This window comes from Pseudophryne corroboree, unplaced genomic scaffold (genome assembly GCF_028390025.1).
Source record: "Pseudophryne corroboree isolate aPseCor3 unplaced genomic scaffold, aPseCor3.hap2 scaffold_2256, whole genome shotgun sequence".
NCBI classification, from domain to species: Eukaryota; Metazoa; Chordata; class Amphibia; order Anura; family Myobatrachidae; genus Pseudophryne; species Pseudophryne corroboree.
In genome coordinates, this window is record NW_026968907.1 from 53,805 (window position 1) to 63,323 (window position 9,519).

The following is a 9,519-nucleotide window of genomic DNA, read 5'->3' on the forward strand; positions in this document are numbered from 1 at the left end:
AGTTGCCTGACTTGTGGAATCATACTGCCCTGAGCACTGCCAGGCGCACAATACGGCCGGGGATGGTCAGGGCACAGCCGGCCACCAGGTGTGTGATGCAGCGGGAGAGGAGGCCAGAATATGTGGGAGCTGAGGAGAGGGCCACGCTGGTGCTCGGAGCAGGTGTGTGTGTGTGCACGCTTTGTCCCATACTGGGAGCGCACAAAGGACACCCAGTGACACTAATACAGCAGGAAGCCATGGGCAAGAAGGTAAAAGTAATGTAATTTACTTCCACTAATAGAAAGTTCTGAAAATATCTCTAACAAACTGTAATAAATACGCTTACATGTTGCACATGCCACATATTTGCATTAACAGAAGGAATTGAAGTCATACCCCTTTATTTTTGGCGCGCACCGCTGCTTCGAATGTGGGGAGGGTAGCAATTCTCTTTCTGGTACAGTGCACCAAAATGTCTAGTTAGAGCAGTGTAACTTGTTAATGTATTCTTCACAATAGTACTGCATACCGCCCAACATGACCCTCTCCAGGAGGGACAGAATGTTCTGCTCCTGGACTTCCCTCTTAATTTATGATTGCAGACACCTGTGGTGAAACACCTTTCTTATCCACTAACCTGTTCAACACAGGTGCCGGCAATCATACATTAAGAGGGAAGTCCAGAAGCAGAGCATTGTGTCCCTCCTGGAGAGGGTCATGTTGGGAGGCATGGTACTGATGCTTGGATCATAAGAGGGATCTATCGGACAATGTGAGAGGCTTATCTGTTAAGTGGGTACTGGGTGAATAGGGAGTAGCAGTGGGTCGAGAACATTGCTTGGGTAGGTCATGATTTCATGACTTAATTGCTGACTTCTCACATTTTGGAAAATAAAGCATTGGCACATGTACAGCTGCTAAAAAGAAGTGTACTGTCTATGGGCCTAATTCAGATCTTATTGCAGCAGCAAATTTGTTAGCTAATGGGCAAAACCATGTGTACTGCAGGGGAGGCAGATGTAACATGTGCAGAGAGAGTTAGATTTGGGCAGGGGTGGATTGGGAACAAAAAGCGACCCTGGAAAAATTTGTACTCGTGGCCCCACATGGGTGTAAGGTCTAGCCATGGGCCATGGCAGCAGCACCCTCCCCCCAAGACTTTCCAGATAGTGGGCATGTCCAGCATCAAGGGGAAGTTAAAAGGAAATAAAATTAAATGTTATGAGCACATTATATGATACACCTTCAGAATTTAGGAAACTATATCATTCTTTAGAAAGATATATTTTCTTGCTTATTACACCAACCGTATCCCAATCACTATTCACTCAATCTTATATGTCAGCCAAGCAGGCAGACAGAGCATGCACTAGATCAACTGCAATCACAGGCTAAGTGGCAAAGAAATTTTCATATATGCAAATTGTTTGGCATCATCTAATTCATTATGTCTATAAATAGGACCACATGTCCTCAACAAAACCCACCGGGGATCTTCCCTGTAGACCCTATAGCCAATCCACCCAAATCTAACTCTCTCTGCAAATGTTATATCTGCCAACCCCCCCCCCAAGCAGTGCACATGGTTTTGCCGATTAGCTAACAAATTTGCTGCTGCGATCAGATCTGAATTAGGCCCCATGTTCTATTCTGGTTTCCATTATTGGATGTTTTGTTTTTGATCTACCGTAATTATTTTTTGTATTAATTTTTATTTTTAAAGTGTACAGTAGCTGCCAAAACCATACATCATTAGGGTATACTTGAATACTTATTGAAGCCCTTTCAATTATAGAAGTCACCCACTTTAACTGCTCATTGAGTAATGGAGGCTGCAGTCACTTCTGCACAGAGACTGGGAACAGTACATCACGTCTGTGTAGCTGTGCCCCGGGTTACCAGCTGGATGATGACTATCAGAGCTGTAAGTCTGTTGGTAAGTCCCTGTACTTCTCCTCACTTGTGTCTTCTTCCATCATGTTTTTATATCACATTACACTACTTTTGGATATTGTGGTCCGGATGTAGAGTGAGATGTAGACAAGTTTGTGTAGTGTGTCTTGTATGAAATTGCTTTGCACATGGCCAAAAATGGGAACACACATATGCCCCTATGTAGACTTGCACGATTCTGGCACCAATATCGCATATGACCACGTTTTATTAAGTGAATTGCTGCTTTAGAATGTAGTTGGGATAATGAGAATAGGCACAGGAGGCAGGTAGGCTGGGTAGCAGTGGTGGATTTCCCAGGCACGTGCCTAGGGGCGGCACTTGTTGGGGGGCGGCACACCAGGCTAATGAGGCTGCGTGATTCTTATTTGTTTGTCATTACAACTTATTTTTTTTATATTTTATTTTGCAACTGACGGGAGTAGGACAATGGGCAGCAAATTGTGGTCCGAAAGCTGGTAGTGGGGTGAGGTTGGGACTGCTTTGGTGGTACTCGAAGCATCCGGACGTAGTGTGTACAGGTCGTAATTGACACATTATCTTTGTACACAAGTACACTCATGTCAGTATGTAAATGGTAGGAACTGTGTGCTTTGTCTTGCAGTGGAGTTTCCTTGTGGCAAAATGAAAATATTCAACTTCGACTATTCAGCCCGCCTCATAGGAGCAAAGAAAGGACGTAAAGGAGACAGTCCCTGGCAAGTAAGTAAGTCTTAATGCTTGTCCCTATAATGTTAGTTAAATTAATTGACAACAATCGTATCTAAGGTGAAGCAACCACCTATGCCATTAACTACAAGTAATCACAACTAGAGCAAATCACAACTTCAGAAGGTTACATTTTACTAATTAACACTAATTCTTCCAGTGCTGTCCAAACTGTATGGGACATATGTACTAAGCCTTGGAGAGAGATAAAGTGGACGACGATAACGTACCAGCCAAACAGATCTTATAAGTCATTTTCAAACCCAGCCTGTAACATGGCAGTTAGGAGCTGATTGGCTGGTACTTTATCTCCGTCCAAGAGCCAATCTAGCAAAACTGATGTCATACTCGGAATCAACACCATAAAGTTATCCCAAAATTGCTCCACAACGTTTGGCAATAAAATGAGTGCTGTAATCTTTTGTTCCTGTCTATAACCAATGCTCCTGCTGCATTGTTCTGGCTATGCTGCATATAAAGCTCCACTTTTTATGTCACTGTTTTTTTGCAGGCTCTTCTCTTGTTGTCCAGTGCTGTATTTCACCCTGGTGCTTTACAAATAATTAGTTATAATGAACCCGAGTTGCATTTTTCTGTTGTACCTGACCAGCAGTACCCTGCTCCCTCTTGTGATTACAGGTTATGCTTCTTTATGAGAAGAAGTTCCAATGTGGTGGAGTCTTGATTTACCCAACATGGGTTCTGACCGCAGCCCATTGTTTTAAACATCCTGGAAAGTACTTTGTGCGGCTTGGTAAGTGTCTGTCCGTGTAAATGACAATTATCTTCTGTTTGTTGATCACACTTTTTCAACAGGATAATGAGTAGGAAACATCGGCCTTCATATAGCTTTCACTGACTTAATGCTGCCATTACACTCTACCAAAGGCAGCAAAGCGAGGGCGGAGTCTCTTAAAAGAAATAATATTCATCTACAGTACATTACTTACCTAGTCCCAGCACGCGTGTATGACAGGTCATGAAATGCGTTGATGACTGTTATTACTCAATTACTCAAGAAATGAAGATGCAACAGCGCTATGTCCTACGTCCATACATTGTTATGTTGCCTCCACCAAAGGAGTTTTTTTGTAAATGTGCTGTACACACACACCTCACCAAGGTTTACCAGTATTTTCTAGTACAAGACTTTCTAGCCTTTAAAGCAGGGATGTCCAGACTTTTGGAGTTGATGATCTACTCTAAAGGGCCGGAAAACTTTTGCGATCTACCAAGTATTGACACAAAAAGGGTGAGTGGACTCATGGCAGGGAGCGTTAGGACCATCCTATCAAAATCGTACAGATGGGAGATATACCTTTTAAGGTACTGAGCCAATTAAATATAAACTTACAATATTAATAATATGCCCCCACAGTAGTGCCCAAGTTAAAATGCCCCCATACCGCAATGCCCCATATGCCTCCATACTGTATTGCCCTATATACCCCCACTGTAGTAATGTCCCATATGCCCCCACTCTTGCAATGCCCTATACAGTATGCCATTCCACTGTAGTGCCATATACAGTATGCCCTTATTCCCCCCCCCCCCCCCCCAGTAAAATGATGGTTATATAAAATAAGTACAATAAGCTTTATGAGTCCCCAAGCCAGGCAGAATAATGTTGCCAGACATAGCAGCTTTTCTGGTATACTTCTAAGTCTCGGGGCTCCCATGCTGCAGCATATGCATCTATTTTGTAACAAGTTATCTTCCTCAGCGTCTGGGCCGGATTAAGGTATGTGGGGGCCCCACACACTGTCCTCGCAACTGCTAAATTGACTTGCAGCAGCAACAACAGCAGCGGCAGCAATAGCAGCAGTAGGCTTAACACTCAAGGATCCTCTGGAGGAATCCCGGTTAGGAGAGGACTCGTCAGTCATGCCAGTAACATGGCCTGCAGGACTACTGACGTTCCTGATTGAGGAGGAAATTGACATTGAGTGAGTTGGTGGTGTGGCTTGCAGGAGCTTGGGTACAAGAGGAAGAAGGGATTTAGGTGTCGGTGTCTGAACTTGACAATGACTTCTGATGAATGCGCTGCAGGCGACGTATAAGGGAGGATGTTCCTAGGTGGTTAACGTCCTTACCCCTACTTATTACGGATTGACAAAGGCAACAAACGGCTTGACACCTGTTGTCCGGATTTGTGGAGAAATAATTCCACACCGAAGAGGTGGCTTTTTTGGGTATTTTGCCCAGGCATGACAATGGGCTTTCTCATCCCACGGACATAAACTGTCTCCACTGGTGCCTTATTCAAACAAACCACATTACCATCAGAATCCTCACCAACTTCCTCCTCAGTGCCAGCTACACCTATGTCCTCCTCATCCTGGTGTACGTCTACAGGAATATCCTCAATCTCAATATCAGCAACTGGACTGGTGGTGCTCTTCCCAGCACTTGCAGCGGGCGTGTAAATGGTGGTAGGAGCCTCCTCTTTCCATACAGTCTTGGGAAGGTCAAGCCTAGACATCGCAACCGCGGACATACTCTGACTCCCCTTGGGGATTTGTAATATCTCTGAACGCACAGTTGTATTTTCCTGTGCTTTAACAAGCTTCATTTTATTTTTTATTAAAGACTGTTTATTGAGAGATTTTTACAAAAATACAATAAATTGTATAAACAATTGGAGGGAGCGGGGGACAAAAAGAAAAATGGGAACAAGGGGAGGTAGGGGAGACATTACAGCAATACTCAAAACAACTCTGAAGGATCAAACAGATTATCAAAGTTTGGAAAAAAAAAGCCATTAGTTTTGACGAATTACAGAATTTAAGAAACTAATAAAGCAGACATTGAAAAATTAAATAGGAATAAGTGATTGAGCATTGAACCGTGTCAATAACCAAATGTCATAGGAGGAGGTGCATTATGGTGCGCTAACCAGGGAGCCCAGGATTTAGTGAAGGAAGATGTCATCTACTATACTAGACATGCATTCCATATGGTAAGTGTCCATATGGTAAGTTAGGGGTGGGCAAAAAACGGCCCGCGGGCCGGATGCGGCCCGCAAACCGATCCTGCTAGGCACACTGCCTCCCACCAGCGAGTAATGACAAGCGGCCCGACCGGCTGAGCTGCTTGTCATTGCTCTGCACTGCAGTACCTCCTAGCTGCAAGCGGCGCCTCTCTCCCCTGCTGCGTTGTAGCAGCCTCCTCCTCCTCCCGTCCACAGTGACAACGGCTGTGTTCAGCCGAAAAGGGGGCGCAGCTATGTGCCGATGGGGGGGCTACACGGGACCTCAGGGGGCGGAGCTACACAGGACAAGAGACAAATTGCTACAGATCCATCCTTCCTGCCACTGCCAGCCAGATCAGTAAGTAAATGGGAAAAGTGAAAGAAAGTGTGTGTGTGAGAGAGAGTGTGTGTGTGATAGTGTGTGTATATTTGTGTGTGCGGGCAGTGGCGTCAGACTTTTTTTAGGTTGCGGGGAGAGAACTTTAGCTCTTGCTGTACCATCCCCTCCTGTGTTCTGTCACCATGTCACTCCTGTGTTCTGTCACGTGTCACCCCCCCCCATGTTCTGTCACCGTGTCATCCCCGTGTTCTGTCACAGTGTCACACCCCCGTGTTCTGTCACTGTCCCCCCTTCGTGTTCTGTCACTGTGTCACACCCCCCGTGTTCTGTCACTATCACCCCCCCGTGTTCTGTCACTGTGTCACCCCCCCCGTGTTCTGTCACTGCGTCACCCCCGCCGTGTTCTGTCACTGTCAACCCCACCGTGTTCTGTCACCGTGTCGCCCAGAGGCATCACCGGGTGTGGTGACACCCGGAACGCACTCTGTACTATAACACCCCCCCCCCCCCCCCCCCCGCTCGGGCCGCGTGGCTCCCGAAAAGTGGGTGTGACCTAATTTAGAAGGGGTGTGGCCTGGTGGGTCTTTTCTCTTTCGCTCCGGGGGCATGTCCAGCTTCCCCAAAGATGCTGGCTGACCCCGGAGACTGGACTGTGTGTGTGCCGGCTCTTATCTGTGACAGCGCACTAAGAAGATATTTGATGTGGATAAAGACCATATTTGATGTGGATAAAGACAATGGACCTCGTGCCCCAGCCAAACAGATGAACGAAAACATATAATATCATCATAGGAACATTTGAAGCATCAGATTACTGCCAAACACTGTATTCTGTAATGTGATGGGAAAAAGATACAAGTCTTATTGAATAACCTGAGAATCAAGTTGAGAACTAATCATGAAGTCGACCATTCAGCCTGCAGAGGAGATCGTGACTTGGAGTTACCTGGAGAACTAGGAAAAGGCATTGTAGGAGGAGTCGAGAAGAGTCGCAATCTTCTAAGGGATTCCAAACCATCCTCTGGGGTCTTAATAGTGTAATATCGGCCGCTGAAAGAGAATTTGAGAGAAAATGGGAGTCTTCATCTGTAAAGAATCTTCCGATTGCGTAGAGCTTTAGTAACGGGTAACATCTCCCTCCATTTACTAAGAGTAGAAGGGACTAACTCTTTGAACAGAAGGAGGTTAGAACCCTTATAGGGAACCACTGGTATTCCTCGACATGCCTCCAGAACTTTCGACTTAATCTGATGGAAGTGCATCCTTAAGATACTATCTCTGGGAGGATGATCTGAAGGAGGCTTTGCTCGAAGGGCTCTGTGAGCTCTGTCCAAGAGGAATTGGTCATCTGAAAGATCCGGGAGAAGATGATGAAACAAGCCATTAAGATAGTCTGGTAGAGCAGAGTTATCAATGGACTCAGGAACATTTATAATACGTAAATTGTTCTCAAGATCTTCAACATGTTCATGTAAGGATTCCACTTCGGAGCGTAGTTCCGAGACTTCTTGGGATACAAACATCCTGATAGTTACAAAGCTAGTCAGTTTTTTGCTCGAGAATATCGGTACGTGATCCCAATGAGGAGATTTCCGATTTTAAATCCTGTATAGCTGCACGCAGTTCAACCCTAAATGTAGTTGCGATCGGCTGTACCAAAGAATCGTAAGGGTCAGAGTCTGAAGAAAAAGCAGTACCCGAATTAGGTGGGGATGCACTGGGATCCGGGGCTGTCATGGGCGATGCAGACTGTTGGTTTACATTTTTCCCCCGCTTGGGGACAAAGAAGGATGCCATATCTCCGGGAGGGTTTTTGCGATTTCTATTAGACATCTTCAGGGTTTCCTCTCCTCTTAACCCTCCATTCGTTTATTTTTTATTAGTTAAACTGAATTGAAGTGTATAGGTGAATGGTAACTCAGCTGAGAAGTTATAGTGCAGAATAGGAAGTGCCCATATGCCTCGTAGTTAGCTGTATAACAGTCACGGGTGTGGTATGGTATGCCGGCGGCCGGGCTCCCGGCGACCAGCATACCGGCGCCGGAAGCCCGACCGCTGGCATACCGACAGCATGGCGAGCACAAATGAGCCCCTTGCGGGCTCGCTGCACTTGCCACGCTGTGAGCAAGGTGGCGCGCTAAGCGCGCCACGCTATTTATTCTCCCTCCAGGGGGGTCGTGAAAAACTGTTGGTATGCCGGCTGTCGGGATTCCGGCGCTGGTATACTGTGCGCCGGGATCCCGACAGTCGGCAACCTGAATACCACCCAGAGTCACATAGCTTTAAGCAGCACAGGTGTTATAAAGGCAAAGGCTGTGCTCCGCTTCAGTGGAAGGTACTGAAAGTGTTAATTATAATACTGTGTGTCCCCCTTGGACGTCACTGAAGATCCCCACCGCTGGGAGACAGAAGAATCCAGTCCCGCTGACCCGCTGCACCCCCTGCGGGAGACAAGACAGGCGCCAGCAGGAGCCACCATGATCCCCTGAACACTGGGGGATAGGCAGCTGCACTGTGACATCCAGCCTGCGGTGAGCAGGCTCTCAGCGCTGCAAGTCCCCGGAGTGGCCGTCGGACAGGATATTCCAGCGGGCAGGTGAGCAGGAGATCCTGGCACCACACCGCTACACGAGGGAAGAAGGGTCACCGGCACAGTGTCTTCTCTCCAAGCGGGTCACGGGCGGAAGTGGGGATGATTGAGGTCCCGGCTCAGAGGCAGCGAACAGACCGCAACCCGCAAGGACGGAGGTGCCATCCCCTGGCTCCGCAGTGTGAGTTCACGGGCACCAGGCAGTAAGGCACAGCGGATACAGCAGGCAGCAGGGCCCATGGAGATTTAGCAGAGAAAATAGGGCTGTAAAAAGGGGTGAGTAAGTTGGAGCTCATGCACCCTGCTGCCGTCCCGTTAGCTGACCAGGCCATGCCCCCTCAACAAGCTTAATTTTTTACATTTTTCGAGAGGGAGGAGGGCTTCCATCCTCATGAGAAGCTGAGCCACCAGTCATAAACATAGGCCAAGGCATTAGCCTTTCCTTGCCACTTTGTATCGTGAATGGCATATTGCCAATTTTACGTTTCTCGTCAGATAATTTCTTTTTGTTTCTGATTATTAATTTTTGGTTCTTGGATTTTACACATGCTCTATGACATTGGACATCGGCCTTAGCAGACGATGTTGATGGAATTACATCGTCAATGTCATGACTGGTGGCAGCAGCAGCTTCAGCACTAGTACTAGGAACTGGAAGTGTTTCCTGATCTTCCACTATTTTTCCCCTCCAAATTGTTGTTCTCCATTTCACAGGACAGCGCCCCTTTATTATTACAGCACACAGAACAGTGCCTCTTTATTTTCACAGCACCCCTGTATACTTACAGCATACCTGGCCAGTGTAATGTTATTTGAACAGCAGCACTCATTTTTAACAACTGCTCCTCTGAATTTTTACAACATACAGGGCCAGCAGCACCCCTATATTTTACAGCATACAGCAGTGTGCTTTTCATTTTTAACTGCGCCCCTGAATCTTTACAACATACAGGGCCAGCAGCACCCCAATATTTT

General features: G+C 46.6%; 1 long non-coding RNA gene across 1 annotated transcript; it reads left to right on the top strand.

The window, feature by feature from the left end:
• The first annotated feature begins 1,760 nt into the window (after positions 1 to 1,760).
• On the top strand, positions 1,761 to 3,400 carry LOC135009411 (uncharacterized). Its single transcript, XR_010208958.1, has 3 exons — positions 1,761 to 1,918; positions 2,540 to 2,637; positions 3,283 to 3,400. It is a non-coding gene; the product is annotated as an uncharacterized LOC135009411 (long non-coding RNA).
• Positions 3,401 to 9,519: the final 6,119 nt, after the last annotated feature.